Source organism: Ranitomeya variabilis, chromosome 3 (assembly GCF_051348905.1).
Source record: "Ranitomeya variabilis isolate aRanVar5 chromosome 3, aRanVar5.hap1, whole genome shotgun sequence".
Taxonomy (NCBI): domain Eukaryota; kingdom Metazoa; phylum Chordata; class Amphibia; order Anura; family Dendrobatidae; genus Ranitomeya; species Ranitomeya variabilis.
This window is the reverse complement of record NC_135234.1, coordinates 755,235,365-755,258,649: the sequence shown is the minus strand read 5'-3', so window position 1 is coordinate 755,258,649 and position 23,285 is coordinate 755,235,365. Positions and strand designations below refer to the sequence as shown.

The 23,285-nt window shown below is 40.2% G+C and overlaps 1 protein-coding gene across 1 annotated transcript in view; it reads right to left on the bottom strand.

The window, feature by feature from the left end:
* The window catches only part of RAB30 (RAB30, member RAS oncogene family), a 95,653-nt gene extending 73,474 nt beyond the window's left edge, over nucleotides 1-22,179 (bottom strand). The window contains exon 1 of the mRNA XM_077298658.1: nucleotides 21,992-22,179. The gene's annotated coding sequence lies outside the window, so the exon portion shown is untranslated. The remainder of the gene's footprint in view (nucleotides 1-21,991) is intronic.
* Nucleotides 22,180-23,285: the final 1,106 nt, after the last annotated feature.

Genomic DNA, 23,285 nt, shown 5'->3' with positions numbered 1-23,285 from the left:
CACTCACTATTCTGCTGGTGCAGTCACTGTGTACATACATTACATTACTGATCCTGAGTTACATCCTGTATTATACCCCAGAGCTGCACTCACTATTCTGCTGGTGCAGTCACTGTGTACATACATTACATTACTGATCCTGAGTTACATCCAGTATTATGCTCCAGAGCTGCACTCACTATTCTGCTGGTGCAGTCACTGTGTACATACATTACATTACTGATCCTGAGTTACATCCTGTATTATATCCCAGAGCTGCACTCACTATTCTGCTGGTGCAGTCACTGTGTACATACATTACATTACTGATCCTGAGTTACCTCCTGTATTATACCCCAGAGCTGCACTCACTATTCTGCTGGTGCAGTCACTGTGTACATACATTACATTACTGATCCTGTGCTGATCCTGAGTTACCTCCTATATTAGGCCGGGGTCACACTATCAGTATTGGGTCAGTATTTGGTCAGTATTTCACATCAGTATTTGCAGCCAAATCCAGGAGTGGGTGATAAATCCAGAAGTGGTGCATATATTTCTATTATACTTTTCCTCTGATTGTTCCACTCCTGGTTTTGGCTACAAATACTGATGTAAACTGTTGACCAAATACTGATAGTGTGACCCCGGCCTTATACTCCAGAGCTGCACTCACTATTCTGCTGGTGAAGTCACTTTGTGCATACATTACATTACTGATCCTGTACTGATTCTGAGTTATATCCTGTATTATACTCCAGAGCTGCACTCACTATTCTGCTGGTGCAGTCACTGTGTACATACATTACATTACTGATACTGAGTTACATCCTGTATTATACTCCAGAGCTGCACTTACTATTCTGCTGGTGCAGTCATTGTGTACATACATTACATTACTGATCCTGAGTTACATCCTGTATTATACTCCAGAGCTGCACTCACTATTCTGCTGGTGCAGTCATTGTGTACATACATTACATTACTGATCCCGAGTTACATCCTGTATTATACTCCAGAGCTGCACTCACTAGTCTGCTGGTGCAGTCACTGTGTACATACATTACATTACTGATCCTGAGTTACATCCTGTATTATACTCCAGAGCTGCACTTACTATTCTGCTGGTGCAGTCATTGTGTACATACATTACATTACTGATCCCGAGTTACATCCTGTATTATACTCCAGACCTGCACTCACTATTCTGCTGGTGCAGTCACTGTGTACATACATTACATTACTGATCCCGAGTTACATCCTGTATTATACCCCAGAGCTGCACTCACTATTCTGCTGGTGCAGTCACTGTGTACATACATTACATTACTGATCCCGAGTTACATCCTGTATTATACTCCAGAGCTGCACTCACTATTCTGCTGGTGCAGTCACTGTGGACATACATTACATTACTGATCCTGAGTTACATCCTGTATTATACTCCAGAGCTGCACTCACTATTCTGCTGGTGCAGTCAATGTTTGCATACATTACATTACTTATCATGAACAAATTTTAAAATACAGCTATGATTATACTCTAGAAATAAAATTACAGTTCTGCAGACTTAAGAGCTGCATTCTCCGTGCCTTCACTATGTGTTTAGTTTATGCTCAGTTTTTCTTCTGCTGACTTGTACTCTGAGAAGTGTCAGCCATACACTGGGCAAAAAAACAAGAAAAAATAAAGCATTAGCTCTTAGTTCAGTCTCAGTTCTCAGGTTCTGTATCTCACCTCTAATTCACTTCAATGGTGATGTCACGCTGTGCCGGACTTCATTAAAGAAGGGGGGCATCAAACTGTCCCTGGAACTGAGACCCTAACTATCCCTGTTCCGGGGAAACTCTTGAAGGTGGAGAGGCCCGAGTCTCCGACCTTACTATGCTCCTGTTAAACCCTGATCTCTCCCCTCCCCATGAGGCATGGGACAGATATGTGGAAGGTAAACAAGACACAAAGACAAAACAGGGATAACAGAAAACCTCTATCATACAAAAGCACTAACCAACAATAGGGAGGAGGATAGGGACAGGGAGGAATATACTAAATGGGAACAGGGACCAGGAGATAATCACACACATACTACCACAAAGCACAGATCACTACTACAACAACTCTACTACAATAACTTAGCTTTAGCACACAGCAGAGGAAGACGAATCTTTCACCAGCAGGGATAAGAAGGTCTGACCAGCTTACACAGGAAGAGGTAATGACGAGATCAGAAGCAGCTGAAATGGAGCTGCATGTTTCTAACCAGCATAAAAAGGGCCGTTAACTTCTTCAGCACCAAAGGAAACTAAATCCATTTAATAAGGACACAAATCACATCATCTCTAAAGAAGACCTAATGACCTATTATATAAACCAGTCATCAATATATAAGTCTTGGAAAACCTATTCAACTCCTTTAAAGGGCTTGTCCGTCTTTAAGCTACAAGTCTGCAGTCACTCTGTCTGATTGCACCTGCAACATGACATAACAGTACATCATGGAGCGGTAAAGGGGTTAATGATAATACAGTACACAGTGAGCTCCCGCTAGTGGTGGCCGCAGGAAATCAGAATCTTATTGTTTCGATCTCTCTATAAATGATAAAGTGTCCGTATCACAAATGGTTAATGTTTACCTTCCGGCAATACGTTGACGAAGTACAAGCTTGTTTTTATATCGCCAATTTTCAGCTAAATCGAATCATTTTCAGCAAACAAACCCCCTAAACAAAATTAAAGGGAAATTACTGAGCGTTGCTCCCAGTGGTCTTCATTAGTTTTTCAAGCAGCGGTAATTTGTCAGCAGTCCTTTAATAAGAGGATCGTAGGTACAAGCGCTCGGCACGGGGGCCTTCATGCCCAGAGCATATGGATAGAGAAACCAAGCCCTACAGACCGCCATATGAAACAAATCCCCCATATTCTGCTTTCAGACTTTGCCTTTTTTAAACTGAAAAATATATATATAGTTTCTATTCGGGCAGTATAAAATGCACTTGCAGCCAGATAAAAAAATATCCGGAAGTCTGGCAGATCTTGTTTTAAGAACGATTATAATGTCCTGGACTTTATTCTATTCTATCCAGAATCTTAAAAACGTTACTGCTTTCTTTCACATATAGCGCCACATCTGTCCAGAGGTTGTGTGTGGTATTGCAGCTCAGTCTCAATTACTGCAAAGCAGTTGCTATACCATGCACAGGACAGGAAGAAAGCAGCCACACTTGTCTAATCGTGGACTATGCCTTTAAGGAGGATAACTTTAAGGGGAACTCCATTTCTGATCTCTCAAACATTCTACATTCAGTTCCGATAGAATTCACAAGAATTCCATTAACCCTTTAGGAATGTGGTACATTTTGACCCTTAAAACAAAGTGCATTTTACCATTTTTTTTGCTGTTATTTTTTTGTGTTGATTTTAAATTTACTTTTATTTTGTATTTTACTATTGTTGGAAAATTTATATATTCCAAAGCATTTCTGTCTGCGTGTAGCCAAGTATTAGGGAATAGGTCAAGAGATTTAAAGGGTTATTTAAACATATAACCAGTTATCCTTTACCTAAAGGATAGCGGATAACTTGCTCATCACTGAGGGTTTCAACCTCTGGGACCCCCCAGATCAAAGTTTTTGCAGAATGGAGCAGAGATGTGCATGTTCGGCCTCCGCTCCATTCATTCTCTATGGGAGTACAGCACTCACCTATTTCCGAACACTCCTACATTTTTTTTTGAGAAAGACTCTGCCATACTTCTCTGGCAGTGGCTTATCTTCCAGAAAACAAAAAGATCAACCTCTTTTCTTAAAACTCTGCTATGCGTCGTTCCTGTTATTATTCCCGGAAACGTATGAATCAGGCATAACAGAGGCACAACATATAAACAACTCATCTTATCAACCGCACTTCTCTAAGCGGTCACCTTTAAGTTTACCGTCCCTTTAAATTTCAAAATCTAAAAAAAAAGATGTCTGATTTACAAATAAAGCTGGAAGAAAATAACAGAGATGGCAGAAAGGAAATGAGAGCAGAGGTGAAAACACAGAGCTAATTTAGTAGGAAGGGAAGGAACTGGGGATGTCTTTGTAGGAGTTGATGTTGCCTGCAGATCTGTGAGTTACCAGCCCTAGGAACATTTCCTTCCAACCCAACCCCCAACACTGACCCATGAAGTGCCGCAATCTGCCGCATCCACTGCCAGGGTCGGTTCCTCCACTACATTGCCAAAAGCTTTGATAACATTATTACCGGCTTATTGTATGGACCTCAGGGGAAGGCGGATAAACCGTTATCAGATATAACTCAATTCAATATTATCTGAGAAACCCGCTCCAGTCACAGGTTACACTAATATCAATAACGCTGTAATCCATCCTAAATTACGGTACATGGTCAATACATTTGTGTGATTGTGTCAGAAAGCAGAAAATACCACTATAATACTGCAACTAAGTGAAAGAATATAACTACTATAATACTGCCACTATGTACAAGAATATAACTACTATAATACTGCTCCTATGTACAAGAATATAACTACTATAATACTGCCCCTATGTACAAGAATATAACTACTATAATACTGCCCCTATGTACAAGAATATAACTACTATAATACTGCCACTATGTACAAGAATATAACTACTATAATACTGCTCCTATGTACAAGAATATAACTACTATAATACTGCCCCTATGTACAAGAATATAACTACTATAATACTGCCGCTATGTACAAGAATATAACTACTATAATACTGCTCCTATGTACAACAATATAACTACTATAATACTGTCCCTATGTACAAGAATATAACTACTATAATACTGCTCCTATGTACAAGAATATAACTACTATAATACTGCTCCTATGTACAAGAATATAACTACTATAATACTGCAACTAAGTGAAAGAATATAACTACTATAATACTGCCACTATGTACAAGAATATAACTACTATAATACTGCCCCCTATGTACAAGATTATAACTACTATAATACTGCTCCTATGTACAAGAATATAACTACTATAATACTGCCCCTATGTACAAGAATATAACTACTATAATACTGCTCCTATGTACAAGAATATAACTACTATAATACTGCTCCCTATGTACAAGAATATAACTACTATAATACTGCTCCTATGTACAAGAATATAACTATTATAATACTACCCCTATGTACAAGAATATAACTACTATAATACTGCTCCTATGTACAAGAATATAACTACTATAATACTGCCCCTATGTACAAGAATAGAATTACTATAAAACTTCACCATTGTAACATGGATTTTCAAAATAATACAGTATCTTTATCAGGTCTAAGAGATCTATTTAGTAATCTAGCAGTTTGCAGTATGAAATCTGATGACAGATCCACTTTCGATCACAATGTTGTTACTCTGATCCAATCACACATATATCACATCCCAAGGAGACTAAGACTAACCGCTTACCTAAACAGTGCAACATGTAAGTGTACTCTGCACCAAGCCACGTTTCGCCACAGCTTTGTCGGGAGGCACAATACACAGGATATCAATCTGTCTATTCAGCTTCAGACTCTATAGAAAACATCTTCTTTGATGACATGGGATAATTGAAATAAAGTCTTAAAAACGGAGATGACGATGACACAAAGATTCTCTAAAGTGATGTAAGAGGAAACTTCAAACAAAATAATTCATGGGTAATTTCCTGGGTAAATATTACCATCCCTCTGTCCCATCAGTAAACTGAAGTCTATGAATTGTCTTTTTCTACAGTTGTTAACATTTCTTTTCTACTCACATCTGTTTCCCTGTAATTATTTAGGAAATGTTGGAACTACTAACTGCCTATCCTGATCCACAGTTTGTGCCATAAATATTTGATAGATGAAGGTTCCACCACTGGGACCCACATCTATCTCGAGAGCAAGGCCTTATCTAACAATGTGAGGAATGGAGAGGTTGCTGTGAGTATAGGAGTTCCAAAAATTACTGAGCCAGCTTGCTGATGATTTTCAGAACTCACATAGGAATTAATAAAGAGCAGACCATGCGTGGTACCTCTCCATTCCTGGTGGTGCCCAAATCTCAGGAAAAATGCCAGTTACACAAGTGGTACTTCCCCCCAAAAAAATAGCAATGAAGCCTATGGAGGGTGAAGGGGCGTGCAACATATTTATTCTTTATTGACCCTCCGGTGTGCCACCTCAACCCTGTGCCACCATTCCTGGACCTAAAGGGCACTACCATGGCTGGAGCTTAGTCCTCAGCAGAATTCTTAAGTACAATGAATGTCTAGAACAACTCTAAAAGACTAAAGCTGGTCCTCATGGGTCATTTTTTGGTTTAATGAGCTCCATTATCACATCAGAACCAGATTTTATGGGAGAATGCTTGAGTCCTCTAGTGGATCAGTAAATGACGTTTCGTTCACCTCAAGAACCTTATTTGTCTTGACGAGAACCTGGACCTATGAGTCTATATATTTTGGGTTGACCAGTTCTTCTATGCATGACCTTTGGTAGACCTCTAGTCTGGCTGGACAAGAGACATAGCAAGTCAAAACCTGAGTTTAGGGAAGATACAATAATTCTTCTGGTGGGCCAGTACTATTCCTTGATGTTGACCTTCACCTCCTTCTCCTCACTCTCTTTCAACTTTATGGCTGGATTGACTTCATTTTCTTGTGATGATCTTTACCTACACAAAGATCTTGAATTCTTTGGTGACCCAGTGCTACTCTGCCCAACCATGGATCTAAGGAGCAGTATTGCAGTAGAGCGCCGACATCAACATCAGAACATTGTCCCTCAGGAGCAACCTTGGGTCCTATGTTGGCCCTCTAACCCAGCATAGCGAGGACCAAAGGTAAACCTGATTATACCGGACCTGATAGGAATAAAATTAATCATAATCCCCCAGATGGATCTGAGGCCTTTTATGAAATCACAACACATTCGTCAAAGCCTATTGTCGGTGCCGAGCGCCCTGCCGAGCTTCATAACGCGCCCACATTGTACCGTTTAATTATACATACATTGCAAGCAGGTTACATTCCAAGCTGTCGGGATGCCACAAGCTCCGCACAGGATCCTAACTCTTCTAATATCACTTCTCTTAGATCCGTGCTGTCATCTGCTGCAACAAACTGTACATAATTCCTACACTGCAAGGTACTCAAGACATCCGACAGATTACAAAGCGGAACATTTTGGGATTTTTGCATTTTAACTGCTGGGAAATTAAAGGGGAATTCTACTAATTCTTTAATACAAGCATGTTCCAAAATATGTCACATCGTTTCAGATAATATACTCTTCATTGTTGGACGCTTCAAACGAACACCCACCACGTGCTACAGATCCTCTACCTATACTGGTGGTTACCATTGGAAGATTGTAGATACAGAGTTCCATCCTCTAGGCTATTATATTAGGAAACGATCAAGTGGGGGGCATCACTTTATTAAATGGAAAAACCAAACACGACAATTTCCTGGACCATCAGGAGTGCCAAAGACATAATGGCGCCTTCATTCTGGAACATAGTAATGGTCAGACTTCCGATTACTTAGACACTGGTGATATAGCTAATCAATATGCCGCCATGCCATGACGCTATTATACCGCTATATCCTTTTCTTAACTTGAGACCTCACATCTAAAGGGCAAGTCCTCATTGTACATGTTGAGAACCACAGTTGTAGAATTCAGACAAAGACTACAGGTTGGTGTCCTGATTCTGAAAATATCTACTGTACTTGAGGACCGATGTCTAGAACCACAGTCCTAGAATTCAGACAAAGACTTCAGGTTGGTGTCCTAATTCTGAAAATATCTACTGTACTTGAGGACCGATGTCTAGAACCACAGTCCTAGAATTCAGACAAAGACTACAGGTTGGTGTCCTAATTCTGAAAATATCTACTTTACTTGAGGACCGATGTCTAGAACCACAGTCCTAGAATTCAGACAAAGACTTCAGGTTGGTGTCCTAATTCTGAAAATATCTACTGTACTTGAGGACCGATGTCTAGAACCACAGTCCTAGAATTCAGACAAAGACTACAGGTTGGTGAAAACTCTTATCATATGATGACGCCTATCTGGAGACAACTTACATTGGCGGAAATTCAATATGTCCGTAATATGGAACGCATGCAAATTTCTCAGCAAAACTCGGTATGGAGACCAAAGTCATGTGATGGTATAATAGATATGTGAAAGCAGCCAACTTGTTTTTTGCGGTAACGTTTACAGACTTGGGCTCTGCTCACCGTAGAGTTTTTGACCCGATTTCACCCTCTGAGGTCAACAATTCAGTATTTAAGAAGAAATGGGCTCAGGATCTAGCAGTCAGCAACCCCTTGTGCTCATTTAAGTCCAGGGATGCAGAGGGACAACTAAATCAGATCTTCTACTGAGGACCTAAACACCGTGGATCTCAGCTTTCTTAAAACTTATGAGTATAACACTGTTAGGACAGGAATTCGGGTCAACTTATTTTTCAAGGTCTGATTCATACAACTGTGCAGCATTTTAAGGTCTGTAGTTCAGCCATGATTGTTGGCCCAATTGATGACCTTAGGACTAATTGATGACCACATAAGTACATGTGGGGGTTGTCTGGTTGCTAGGGAATCCCCACATGTAATCAAGCTGGCTAACAGATGTAAATCATTCAACTGCAGCGCAGAAAACGAAATCTCCGAGTACTTACAAATAGTCGGAGGACACCCGAACATGCTCGGGAAATCTCGAGTACAGAGTATATTCGCACATCACTACTTAGGACCTGTACTTACAGCAGCATAAAGCTAGATCTACTAGAGAGGACCGAAAAAAAACTATGTCTAGTATCTCAGCTTTCTAGACACTCCTGAGCATTACATTGGAAGATTATGAGTTCATGCTGCAATTTAGGGTGTGTATAGGGGCCACCATTCTTGGTCTACCTGATGACCTTAGGACCTGACTTACAGCGGCATAGTGCTAGATCTACTAGAGAGGACCAGAAAAAAAACAGTGTCTCATATCTCAGCTTTCCAGACACTCCTGAACATGACATTGGAAGATTAGGAGTTTATGCTGCAATTTAGGGTGTGTATAGGAGCCACCATTCTTGGTCCACCTGATGACCTTAGCACCTGTACTTACAGCAGCATAGAGCTAGATCTACTAGAGAGGACCAGAAAATAAAACAGTGTCTCATATCTCAGCTTTCTAGACACTCTTGAGCATGACATTGGTAGATTAGGAATTTGTGCTGCATTTTAGGGTCTGTATTGCAGCCACAATTCTTGGTCCACCTGATGACCTTAGGACATGTATTTACAGCAGCATAGAGCTAGATCTACTAGAGAGGACCGGAAAAAATGACAGTGTCCCATATCTCAGCTTTCTAGACACTCCTGAGCATGACATTGGTAGATTAGGAATTCATGCTGCATTTTAGGGTCGGTATTGGAGCCACAATTCTTGGTCCACCTGATGACCTTAGGACATGTATTTACAGCAGCATAGAGCTAGATCTACTAGAGAGGACCGGAAAAAATGACAGTGTCCCATATCTCAGCTTTCTAGAGACTCCTGAGCATGACATTGGTAGATTAGGAATTCATGCTGCATTTTAGGGTCGGTATTGGAGCCACAATTCTTGGTCCACCTGATGACCTTAGGACATGTATTTACAGCAGCATAGAGCTAGATCTACTAGAGAGGACCGGAAAAAATGACAGTGTCCCATATCTCAGCTTTCTAGAGACTCCTGAGCATGACATTGGTAGATTAGGAATTCATGCTGCATTTTAGGGTCGGTATTGGAACCACGATTCTTGGCCCACCTGCTGACCTTAGGACCTGTACTTACAGCAGCATAGAGCTACCGTAGATCTACTAGAGAGGACAGAATAAAAACCAGTGTCTCATATCTCAGCTTTCTAGACACTCCTGAGCATGACATTGGTAGATTAGGAATTCATGCTGCATTTTAGGGTTTGCATGACAGCCATGATTAATGACCTGACCGCAGATGTGTTGTCCTGAGCTTACCGCAGCATAGGCATAGGTATAAGATGCTGTAAATTCAGATCAACTGACGGGAGACAAAATTCAGCCACATTTTGGTCGCCTGCCCTATCAGAGATTCTAGTGTTATTTTTGGCTATAGGTACGGGTTCAACATCTCACGTGTCATCTTCTCCGTGGGTTTACCACAAGTTTCTTGAGGTTGTCTTAATGTCCTCTGTGGTTTGCCACTAGAACACCACTAATCACAACTTTGCTGTAGAGTTTCCTGTGGAGCTACAATTAGGAAGCAGGAAACGTGCTGGACGGGAACTGTACCATGTAACGCCGGCATCGCAGATAGATGAATGTCCGACTTACAGCTAAAGCTGAATGACATTTGTCTTTCTCAGGCAACATGAACCCATTTTAGTGTGAAGTTTCTGCTTTTTCGACTCTGGTTTTTACGTTTAATATGATTTTATTTTATTTTTTTCCATCCCAGGCCGATATAGATCAGGAAAGGCCCCGAATTAAGTGTAAAACCTAAAAGGAAAAGTCATTGAGGAAGAGGAGGAAAGAGCAGAGCAGAGCCCGGGTGACCCTGTGACAATGACACAGTTTTCAAAGATGGAGGCCACTCCATGTACCCAGCTTGAAAGAGGCCAATGGTAGACTGGCTGATATAGGTAAGCATATACTGTATGAACAATTTGTACGGGTTTGCAAATTACACAAGGTGATAAATAAATATTGGACAACAGGATCTATTGAGGGATCATATAGAGAAATGGTGCATAAAAGATCAGATCACAAAAAGAATTATTTAAAAAGCAGAAACCTTTATTATACAAATCACATATAAAATATTCACAGCTGGACCAAAAAATCTGGGAAGAATAGGCTGTGTCCCTGCATCACTTGCGAGCTCTGGCGATGAGCCCGCATGTTTTCTGGCAAAGCTGACAAGTGCCCCTAACAGCCGCGGGTGGAATCGCAATCCACCCGGAGCTGTTAACATGTTAAATGCTGTCAATCTCTGACAGCGGCATTTAACATGGCCACGCCGGAAGCACGTCACTAAATCTGCTCATCGGCGCCCATGTCACATGACCACCGATGGGATAGCATGACAACCCTGGGTCTTCAGGAGACCCCTGCAATTGTCATTGCTGATCTGCTACGAGCGCCGCCAACGGCAAAACTGGCACGAAAAAGGCTCTTGACAAATTTTTACTGCAGCAGCTTCGACTAGAAAAACCACCGGCATCTTAAAGACGCTTTGTGAGCGTACCCTATAGGTATACAATATAGTCTTTTTTTGGTGAGTGTTCTTTTTAGAGGAAGCTGAGCAGACCTTCCAAGTTTTTGATTTTTGAGAAGGATCTTAGCTTCTTCTCCATAAAGACTCCAGGTCCACATAGCCAGGGAACCGAAACTGAGAGAAAACTTTTCAAATCCTCCTCCGAATCTCAAAACTCTTCAAAAACTTGAGTTTCCGTTCAGTTTCTGCTTCAAAAACTCAGTAAAAAGACCCAAGGGTCAAGGGTATGTGAACACTTAGTCTTTTTGCTGATTTTTCAGGACAAAAACTGAACAGAATCTCCAAGTTTTTGAGGAGCTTTGCATTTTTTTTAGCAGGATTTGTGGAATTTCCTATTAGTTTCTGCTCCGAAAAGACTCTGGGTGCATAGCCACTCTCCAAATTCCTCCTCAAAACTCAACTAAAAATTTGACATTTTCTCTCAGTTGCAGCTCCAGCTAAGAGACTCAGTTTTAACAAATCCTTAAAGGGGTTGACAGCAATTCCATAAATTAGGACCAATTGGTGATCAGTTGATGATTGTAGATATTGTGTATGAAAATCGCCTATGATCAGACGTTACTGCCAAGAGAATCTGCAGATGGCTGAGTGTTTTTCCTACAGTGGCCACTACAGGAGAAATGTGGTGTTGCATGCAATTTCTTTAAATGATTGGGCAAGTAAAACATGATGGGATGGGTCCGCCAACAAAGTAGTGCTCTCTGCACTAATGGAAAAGGGTCACGAAGTGTGAACCCTCCTCTACAACTTTCATGTGCTACAGACATGGATTGGAAAAAACACTTAAAACTTAATATTTTTATTTTTGAGGGCTTCCTTGATGTGATCAGAAATCTCTAGATCCTGAAAAGAGTTGTAACTGCCTCCATGGTGCTGCATATATACGGGAATAGATTGGATTAGAATAAATGAAAATCTGATTTTCTTTCTGCATCTCTTTCATTCCCTAATTGTACAGTCAGGGAGACACCACGCGTTTCAGGTTCCCGGCACATAAATGTTCTGCACATGTCCGAACAAGAAATGCAGTTTACAGGACAACGTGATTTTGTGAATTGCCTTACTTTAGAATTTCACCGATTTAACATTATTCTGTACCTATAGAAGTAACAGAACCGAATCAACGCTTTCTGACCACGGAATGAGGACTAGTACAAGTTATCCAACCTTCCAATATAATTTGTGCTTGCAAACATTCTCGCTGAAAGGGTTACTCCCAACTTCATAAATGGATATTGATGGATTGTACTTGTAGATACAAGTAATTTTGTAATTTTCTGCTTTTTAAAACTTTCAGTCATTTTTGAGATATTAACTTTTCTTATGTTTACAGCTCGTTGGCATGGACACCGACCACCGCTGCTAGACAGCTGAACATGCGCAGTGCTTATAGCTCTTTTCGACAGCTTGTACGCACTCTTTCTAGAGCTCGCACGCACTCTTTCTACAACTTGTACGCACTCTTTCTACAGCTTGTATGCACTCTTTCTACAGCTTGTACGCACTTTTTCTACAGCTTGTACGCCTTCTTTCTACAGCTTGTACACCCTCTTTCTAGAGCTTGTACGCACTCTTTATACAGCTTGTACGCACTCTTTATACAGCTTGTACGCACTCTTTCTAGAGCTTGTACGCACTCTTTCTACAGCTTGTATGCACTCTTTCTACAGCTTGTGCGCACTCTTTCTACAGCTTGTACGCACTCTTTCTACAGCTTGTACGCACTCTTTCTACAGCTTGTACGCACTCTTTCTACAGCTTGTACGCACTCTTTCTACAGCTTGTATGCACTCTTTGTACAGCTTGTACGCCCTCTTTCTACAGCTTGTGCGCACTCTTTCTACAGCTTGTATGCACTCTTTCTACAGCTTGTACGCACTCTTTCTACAGCTTGTACGCACTCTTTCTACAGCTTGTATGCACTCTTTCTACAGCTGGACAGGATCTCTGTAGCGCGCTGGTACATTCAAAACCCTAATTAACCTCTTAACGACATCAGCCGTTCATGCCCCCTACCCTGCAGGTTTTAGCCGTGTATTACATCTCCACCAATGGGCATGCCAGTGACGTGGTTGCAGGTCGCCGATGGGTTGTTATAATAGCCGGGGGTAAGCTGATAACCCCCGTGCTTCTCATTATGGAGCTTCTTTGAAACCCTGCCTGTTGCCAGACTTCAAAGGAGATTGTGATTTCTACTATATGTGGCAATGCTGTTGCATCGCTGTATAAAGCGCAAGAAATTGGACGATTGCAACTACAATTCCCGTAAAGGGGCTAACAATAACAGTAAAAAAAAGTTTTAAAAAATATGAAAAAAATAAACTAAATAAAAGGTCACGTCACCCCCTCTTTTCCTCCATTGAAAATAAAGATTTTTTTAAAAAATACACATATTTTGTATTGCTGTGTTCAGAAAAGTCTGAGCTATCAAAATAGAAAAACAATTAAACCAATCGTTAAAACCCGTAAACTGAAAAAACTCAAGAACCCCAAAATTAGGTTTTTTGGTCTCTGTTTAGAGGTATTTGGTAATATTCTTAAATTTTGGGAAAGGATCTTGGAGATGGGAATATGCTTTAAGTAAGCGTCCCTATACTCTGATATTGAGGGGGATCCCAGTGAGTAAACTTGATCATGTTTTGGGGGAGATGGAGGGGGTTATAGTTTTTTTCTAATAAAAAATTACAAAGAAAAGTAGAAAAAAAATGCTTAAATTGCCTTTAATAGTAGTTTGATCTTAGAATTGAATCCATGCTATATATATATATATATATATATATATATATATCTTATGATAAGTTACCTAATTTAGCCTTTTTTATTTTACAAGCGCAGCCCTGAGTCTACGCAAAATCGCTCACTGGTGTTTACAAAAGGCCGCCATTTTGATGTTGGACCCAGTTGATGCATCCATGGCAACCAATCAGATTCCACCTTACATTTTTGCCATGCAGGTTAGAAAATAAAAGCAATTATCTGATTGGTTGCTATGGGTAACACTTTCACTGCTTAGCAACCATAGCAAATGTAGGCCTAGTGTGTCAGGAATAGTCGTAATTGATAACACTCCAGACTTTCACGCCACAGTTCAAGAAAACCAGGCCGTAATAGGGAACATATTTGAGTTAATTTGCAATAAAGTTGTATTTCCAATAATTTTTTTAATTATTTTAAGGGCGTGTATTAAAAATAGAAGGAGAGTTAAATCTTTATAATAGTTTATGTAAATTTCTGAATTTCTCCATTGATATATATGTCAAAATTTTTCTGTCGTCCTCGGAAACAGACTTTATTTTTACTCCACCCACTGACCTGTAACCTGTCAGGGATACGCACCGGATGGGTCACACAGACCCCACCGCTGCCACCATTTTGTCAATTAACTGGTCCCTATCATCAGGACAATTACATAATTGACTGATGAATGATGGATGAGTACGTGGCTGCTTCCACTACTAGGCCGGTTATTATTGAATTCACAGTGAGTGTATGGTATATACACCTCCAATACACCTCCAGCTCATGGAATATATATATATACCCCAGTACGGTCACTGCCATCTCCATAAAAACAAAATGAACTACTAGCTGCCACCACCACTCATTTATACAGGCCGATTAGACACCCATGACAGATAGCGTATGGCTTCAGGGGTGCGGTTTACAGAGCAAGAGGAACAAAGCTATTACATTTTATATATTTAATCCAGGAAAGGCAGGCAATGTTTATAAAAAAATATACCAAAGATGTTACAAAATGGTAACATAAGGTATATATTGTCCCCTTGCTATTACTGTCCTATATGTATTTATTTCTCAATTGGACAACAATTGGGGATTTTTTTGTGCACCTAAATTTTTGTTGCTTAAATTTTTGTTGCTTATTTCTCTGCGCTTTACTTCATCTCTTTTTATAGCTCATTGTTTTCCCACCTGTAGTGCTGTAGGTGGCTTATAGGGGTAGCAGTGGATAGCCGCCGTAGAGTGGGGGCGCCAGAATCGACTCTATCAGGGTGCCAACCTCCACTGTCAGGCAGGGAGAGCAGTTAAGTGCAGGGATAGCGTCAGGATAGGTGCACTCTTTGATCCTGTTTTTTCATGTCACTGGGATTCTGGTATTTTAAGAATTATTTAATAAAAAGTATTTTAAGGGATTACATGTTCACACAGTCTAAAATATTCCCTAAATTTAGATATTATTACTTTACTATTTCAACATAAGGTATATACAATTACATAAAAATAAAAAGGATAACAAAAGAAAATTATTAAACCTTATGTCATGGAAATGGCTCACAGCTCAGTGAAGGGAAGTGCTACTTAGGAAAACGGACTGAATGCACAGCAAGCTATATTTTCCAAGACTAACGAATGACCCAAACCCAAATACGGCTTTTTATTAGCTCCCCTTGATGAGCTCATGTGGTGGTTAATTGTGTGATGTGATAGGTCTGTTTGAATTTTATGAGATCCTCAACTTACAGAATACCTTCGCCCCTAACGGTCCCAGGTCTAGTAGATATTTTCATCATGTTTCTTATTACGATTTCATCTGTACATAGAAATGAAACATGGCCTGGATAGCATGATCCATCAGACCATTATTAAGTTGGCGGGATTCTGCCGGCCTTACGGTGATGTGTGTGAATGCGTTGCCGAGATCTGAATCTGAGCATGCACCGCCCCCGGCGTCTATTTTCCCAGAGGCCACTGCATAGCAGGAATGGATCTGCACGGGCCTCCGGGCATTCGCGAAATGCCGGCGGAGCCCCATTGCCCCACAGAACACCACCACCACCGCCCCATCCCACAGAGCATCGCCACCCAACAGGCCACGGCCACCCAACAGGACACCGCAGCCCCACAGAGCACCGCCGTCCCACAGAGCACCTGTTGCATGCCGGCGGAGCCCCGCCACACCACAGAGCAGCACCACCACACCAGCCTGAGATGGGATTTCCTGGAGGCCACCGCACCAGCCTGGACCACCGAACAACCCCTGTGACCACTCCTCCACCTGTGCCAAAACCCCTCCCCGGTAAGCTGAATTCGGACTGTAAGAAGGACCCCCAATTGACACATTTTTTTTCTCCCTATTTTCCTTCTGAAAATTTGGGGTGCGTCTTATAGTCTGAAAAACACGGTATATCGGATTGATGCAAACTCCAATATTCATCACTGACCACTAGCTCCAAAAGGTCTGAGAGCCGTGCTTTGATCAGAGGAAGCTTATGCCTGGGAAGCGTACTTCCCCACCTTTGCGTAAATAAATCTCAGTCTTGGTGTCTTCCTCCCAGGAAATCTCCCTGCTGTAACTACCTGGTCACTGCAGGTTTCCTTTACTTCAATGGAGATGGAAGAGTCAGCTCTCTCTCTTAATTTCCCCTGCTTTAATTAGTTTCTCTCTTCCTCAGTTATAATTAATCCCATAGGTTTAATGTGAAGGTGATATGTCCCCTCTCTGGAGATGTATTTATGGATTTTAAGTTTTCCTCTATAATATGACCTAATGACAGCGTTTCCACAATACACTGCTCTATAATAAAAGTAGCCCATCACATCTCAGAATTAGCTTTATAAAAGAATGTGTTATGTCTCTTACACAAGTCGCCATATTGTGCCGGCGCTATAAAGTTACTGCAATTTCCGTGGAATGCAACTTTCATGGGGGCCAAAAGGTTCATTAAGTGGAAGACCTCCCACCATATATATGGCTGCAGAGAGGAAACTTATTCTGCAGAGACTTCAGGGGGTTAATTGGTTGCAGATTTGTGCTTGTCTGCTCACTAAAGACTATTTCATGCAGAGGAAAAAAAATAAAAAATAATGAAAAAAATATAAATTAATAACGAACTAATAAAACAATAAACAATGAAATAAATATAACAAAAAATAAAATAAAACAAATCTAGAATTATAAAAACGAATTAATAATAGATACAAAATAATAAAACAATCATACAAAATAAAAATTAATTCCAATGTCAAATGGGATTAGCAGAAATTCTGGATTAGAAGACAGTCATGGAAACATATAAAAAGGCCACTTTTACGGAGAACTGGGTTGTTGCGTATTTAGTGTGAATTTCTAAAATGAAATCTGCAGCGTTTCTGCATGAAAAATCAGAGTATATTTTCACACTTTGCCCCCGATTTATCAGAACTTTTAAGAGTAAAAAAGTTGGAAAAATAAAACAAGTTAAAATGATGCGACTTTTGGCGTTCTTGCGCCGCTTTCGCCCAGCTCCGACAAAGTGTCGTGACAAAGGTTTTTAAATCCACAGCATGTCAGTTCTCCATAGACTTTACCCAGAGAGAGAAATCAGCAGCAAAATCCGCAACAGATTTTTTTTTCCCATCACATGTGGACTTATCATTATAGCTACAGCACTGCTTTTTTGTTTACAAATACAAACAGCAGAATTCTGAATGCAGCTCCGGATGTAAATAGAGAAAAACAATATGAGATAAAGTATCTGAAAACTCTAAGGGAATAAAATAAACACATTTTTCTCATAAACCTACAAAAATCTTACTCCATCTCAGGTTTCACCCTCGGGCAGCACATAGTTTGGAACCTATTTGAGACAGACCAAAAAATGTGCAATTCTAGAACCTATGGGCGCGATTGATCATTTGAAAAAAAACATTTTTGGTTACTTTTTTTTTTTAAGACTTGTGACATTCGTTGCCTTTTTTTTGCATCAAATTTTTCAAAATGGTGCACGTGATTTATGAATTTGCGCCTTTTTGAAATCAAAAAGTGGCACAATGCGTTATAGTGTCGCACGCGATTCTAATTTTTGCGCATAAATTTCTGCTGTACAAAAAAAATCACCTAAGGATCGGGTGGCGAGGGAGTGGAGTACATTTTCACCCCCCAAAAAAAGTTTGAAACTTTTTAAAAAGTTGCTAGAAATGTTTGAAATACATTAAAAAAATTGTCAGAACTTAAAAAAAAAAGTTTGGCACAAAACAAAATACCGTAAAAAAATTAAAAAAGGAAAACGAGATAAAAAATAGATCCAGGTGCAATAATTAATCGGGAACGATATTTTACCGGATTGTACCTGTGTTTTCTGTTCCGTGAGATAATCCAGTAATTATAGGTAAATTTATCCAACTCCAGGAATAACACGCGACCAGCTCAGCTACATCTAATTGTGCGGTATTAATCATTACGGTATTATTCCCGGTTCCGTAAATAAATCGAAAGCTTTTTCGACACACAAGTATTCAAACTATGCAACATAAAAATAAAATACACAAATCACGGGGGCCTCAGCTCTAGGGAAGGGGGGATGGGGAAGTCAATGTTTGTTTATCTGCACAAAGCGTCCATAGACAGTATGTAGCAGAGCTGATTGTGCAACATTTGGGGCGGTTTTACATGATTCAGAAAATCACACATGGAGGCAGATACAGGGCAGAGAGTTGATAGCGGAGTGCTCCTTAAAGGGATTGTCTCATCAGCTGCAGTGGAAAAATATACTGTGAGCATCCATTTATTTAAAGGGAACCTGCCAGTACATTGTTACATATAAAAATATCGGCATCGCTTTTCCACTGGTTAAAATGAGACCTATTTTGTAAAGATCCGATGTTCCAGTCATGAGATATCCAATGTAGAAGCCATATGGGATGCAAATCAGGCCAGGGGGCGTGTCAAGGATTAGTTCACTCCCCCAAGAGCACTTCCAGCCTGATTTGCATATATCTTATATTCTCAATTTCTCCGGACTGGTGCATCACATCTCTACAAAAAAAATATCATTTTTATTGATGGACAATGGCCTTTCCAGCCATACACCTACTTCCATAGTAAAAAAAAATGCAACAGGTTCCCTTTAAGGATTAGTAGAATCAGGACCCCCCACTGATTTATATAATGAAAGGCCCATCCATCCATTATGGAGCACTGTGGCCCCAGCTGTCGGCCCTCCATCAATCTTTTGATTGTTGAGGGTCCTTGCATTCGGACCCCATCAATCAAATTGTCACTCATTTAAAGGGATCTTCCTCTTTAAGCCAGTGAGAAACCTGAAGATCAAAACTAAGGACAGGAACTTATGGGGACACATAATCGCCCAAAGAGTCAGGATACTAGAGAAAACAATAATAATAATTATATTATTATAAAAAAGTAAAATAATGAGTAAACACAATAAAACTAATCATAAAAAATAATTGATGAATGTGGCAACAAGTTTTATTTGCCCTATTACCTGTCACAACTCACTTTGAAGTTTCCATAAAGTCGCAAAGCCTCGCAATAATAGAAAAGAATATGTGCAAAAATCATTTAGAACACATTATGAACAAATAAAAATAAAATGATAATAAAGAATAAATAATTACAGAAAAATAAAAAATAGTTATATATAATACAGAGAAATAAAATAAATAGTAATATATATATATTTTTCCTGTATTATTATTTTTTCTTTATCAATTATTTCTGTAATGTATATATATATATATATATATATATATATATATATATATACACACATATATATAGTAAAATAAAAAATAATATATATGTATATGTATATATATATATATATATATATATATATATATATATATACATATACATATACATACACACACACTCACTGGCCACTTTATTAGGTACACCTGTCCAACTTCTTGTTAACACTTAATTTCTAATCAGCCAATCACATGGCGGCAACTCAGTGCATTTAGGCATGTAGACATGGTCAAGACAATCTCCTGCAGTTCAAACCGAGCATCAGTATGGGGAAGAAAGGTGATTTGAGTGCCTTTGAACGTGGCATGGTTGTTGGTGCCAGAAGGGCTGGTCTGAGTATTTCAGAAACTGCTGATCTACTGGGATTTTCACGCACAACCATCTCTAGGGTTTACAGAGAATGGTCCGAAAAAGAAAAAAAATCCAGTGAGCGGCAGTTCTGTGGGCGGAAATGCCTTGTTGATGCCAGAGGTCAGAGGAGAATGGGCAGACTGGTTCGAGCAGATAGAAAGGCAACAGTGACTCAAATCGCCACCCGTTACAACCAAGGTAGGCCTAAGAGCATCTCTGAACGCACAGTGCGTCGAACTTTGAGGCAGATGGGCTACAGCAGCAGAAGACCACACCGGGTACCACTCCTTTCAGCTAAGAACAGGAAACTGAGGCTACAATTTGTACAAGCTCATCGAAATTGGACAGTAGAAGATTGGAAAAACGTTGCTTGGTCTGATGAGTCTCGATTTCTGCTGCGACATTCGGATGGTAGGGTCAGAATTTGGCGTAAACAACATGAAAGCATGGATCCATCCTGCCTTGTATGGAGCATCTTTGGGATGTGCAGCCGACAAATCTGCGGCAACTGTGTGATGCCATCATGTCAATATGGACCAAAATCTCTGAGGAATGCTTCCAGCACCTTGTTGAATCTATGCCACGAAGAATTGAGGCAGTTCTGAAGGCAAAAGGGGTCCAACCCGTTACTAGCATGGTGTACCTAATAAAGTGGCCGGTGAGTGTATATATATGTGTGTGTGTGTGTAAATATATAGATGATTATAATAAAAATAATAATTACCCATAAGAATAATAACAGAATAATAGCAATAAAATAAATTGTAAATAAATAAAATAAAATCATGATAAAGAAAAAATATAAAATAATAAAATTAGTAAAATTCACAGCATACAAAAAATAGTCTATCAGAAACAATAATCATAATAATGGTAAGAAACTAAAATGAAATAATGATAAAGGAAAAATATAAAATAATAAAGAAAAATAAAAATAAATTAGAACATACACTCTATCAAAAATATATAGTAAAATAATAATAATTAAAAAAAATATTTGTCATAAAGGAAAATATAAAAGAATAATAATTATTATTATAATAAAGAAAAAAAAAAATATATATATATATATATATATATATATATATATATATATATATATTATAAATATTTATTTTAAAAAAATCAAACAAAATGAAGACTAATAACCAATGTCATAATAGTACATGATTGAACGATATTGACAGTTCCATGGGGGCTCGTTGTAAAGGATATTATTAAAAGTCAATGGGATACTACACCTAACAATGTAAATATATATATATATATATATATATATATATATATATATATATATATATATATATATATATATATATATATATATATATATATATATATATATATATATATATATATATATACATACCTATATATACACACACACACATATATATACATATATCTCCAAAGTGGAGGATACAGAATCCCCCTTTAGGTTCACTGTATGATCGGCCACAGCCCTGAATGCCCAGCCTTACCATGAACATGAACCCGCCGGCCCATAAAGTGCACTATATATATATATAACAGTACCTGTCAGTAAGTAAGTGCCCCCCTGATCCTATGATAATAACACCAATAATACCAATGTGACAGCCTAAGGGTATCCAGATGCCGCTCTCCTCCTGCCAAGGATCCTGCAGCCAAATATTTTTCCGCCTGTCGAAAATAGGAACAGCAGCGAATGGCCAGCGCCGGCTCGTGCAGCATTGCGGAGGGCAGCAGCTGGCACCTGGAAGTTGGCAGGCATCACTGACCGGGGTGACATGTCCTGCAAGGGCAACGTAGCAGCATCATTGCATGCGAAATGCAAGAAGACAAAGGCATAGACTCACCTTGAGTGGGATGCATACACGGCGAGAAGAATAGGGCGTAAGATGATGGGATCAGCAGGTCATGGGGCGACAAGAAGGCTCCTGCCTACAGGGACAATGCTGGACTGTGCGGTGCTGCTAGCCCTGTCCTCTGCTCCATGCACAATGACTGCCCTGGAGTTCTCTCCTCTCCTCTGCTTTCTTGTAATGACATCATTCCTCAGGACCACAGGCCAATCAATGTGCTAAGGGAGAAGCCTGCCGCACTGCATTGTGGGAGCTGTAGTCCTGCAAGGCTGGAATTCTTAGTCTGGCCTATGGGAGGATGGAGACTGGAAGACTACACTTCCCAGGGGCAGGCCCAGACTTGGCAGCATTGGGCACCCTGACAGCAGGAGGAGGCATGGAGATTTGGGACAGGGAGAGGATCCACAGGGAAAGCTGGGAAGTTTCCTGATATAGAAGCAGGAGAGAATATAAGGGATTTATTAGAGGAATCCAAGGACAATTCCTTTAAAATAAATATTTAAAATAAATATGTAAACATAAGACATTGAGCCGCCATTACCGGTCCTACATCCAGGGCAGACTCGGCGTTCCTAAATTCTCCAAAAATTCGATTTAGCCGTTTCTTCATTCTGTCCGATCTTGGGAAAGCTGAGAGAGCGTTAGTACAAATTTTTATATATGTCGTCACTCAACTTTCCCAGTGTCGTCACTCAACTTTTCCAGTGTCGTCCCTCGGCTTTCCCAGTGTCGGCACTCGGCTTTCCCAGTGTCGTCACTCGGCTTTCCCAGTGTCCTCACTCGGCTTTCCCAGTGTCCTCACTTGGCTTTCCCAGTGTCCTCACTCGGCTTTCCCAGTGTCCTCACTCGGCTTTCCCAGTGTCCTCACTCGGCTTTCCCAGTGTCCTCACTCGGCTTTCCCAGTGTCGTCACTCGGCTTTCCCAGTGCCGTCACTCGGCTTTCCCAGTGTCGTCACTTGGCTTTCCCAGTGTCGTCACTTGGCTTTCCCAGTGTCCTCACTCGGCTTTCCCAGTGTCCTCACTCGGCTTTCCCAGTGTCCTCACTCGGCTTTCCCAGTGTCCTCACTCGGCTTTCCCAGTGTCGTCACTCGGCTTTCCCAGTGTCCTCACTCGGCTTTCCCAGTGTCCTCACTCGGCTTTCCCAGTGTCCTCACTCGGCTTTCCCAGTGTCCTCACTCGGCTTTCCCAGTGTCCTCACTCGGCTTTCCCAGTGTCCTCACTCGGCTTTCCCAGTGTCCTCACTCGGCTTTCCCAGTGTCCTCACTCGGCTTTCCCAGTGTCGTCACTC